Genomic DNA, 280 nt, shown 5'->3' with positions numbered 1-280 from the left:
ACTTTCGTATACAGACAGTGTATATAATGACATACCATATGTGTAAGATACTTAACACTTTCCAGAAACATGGGAATAGCTGAAAGGCTGTTAAAGTCTTAACTGTTGTAAGAATTTGACTTTTCTGACACATGTTGGCAGTCCACTGATATGGTCAGCCTACTACCTAATGTCTTTACCAGTTTAAAAATGTTTATAGTTCTTGTTGCCTAAAGAGATTTTTCTTGGCTGTAACATTTTCTTTTAGACTGTTGAAATAAATGTGTATAACATATATAAA

At 32.1% G+C, this 280-nt stretch overlaps 1 protein-coding gene across 1 annotated transcript in view; it reads left to right on the top strand.

Moving 5' to 3' along the window:
- LOC119588594 (ubiquitin carboxyl-terminal hydrolase 36-like) overlaps positions 1 to 280 on the top strand; it is a gene marked incomplete in the record, with an annotated part of 14,376 nt that extends 14,096 nt beyond the window's left edge. Inside the window, 1 exon segment of the mRNA XM_037937237.1 lies at positions 1 to 280.

The sequence above is a fragment of the Penaeus monodon genome, chromosome 24 (assembly GCF_015228065.2).
Source record: "Penaeus monodon isolate SGIC_2016 chromosome 24, NSTDA_Pmon_1, whole genome shotgun sequence".
Taxonomy (NCBI): domain Eukaryota; kingdom Metazoa; phylum Arthropoda; class Malacostraca; order Decapoda; family Penaeidae; genus Penaeus; species Penaeus monodon.
This window is presented reverse-complemented; position numbering and strand designations above follow the sequence as displayed.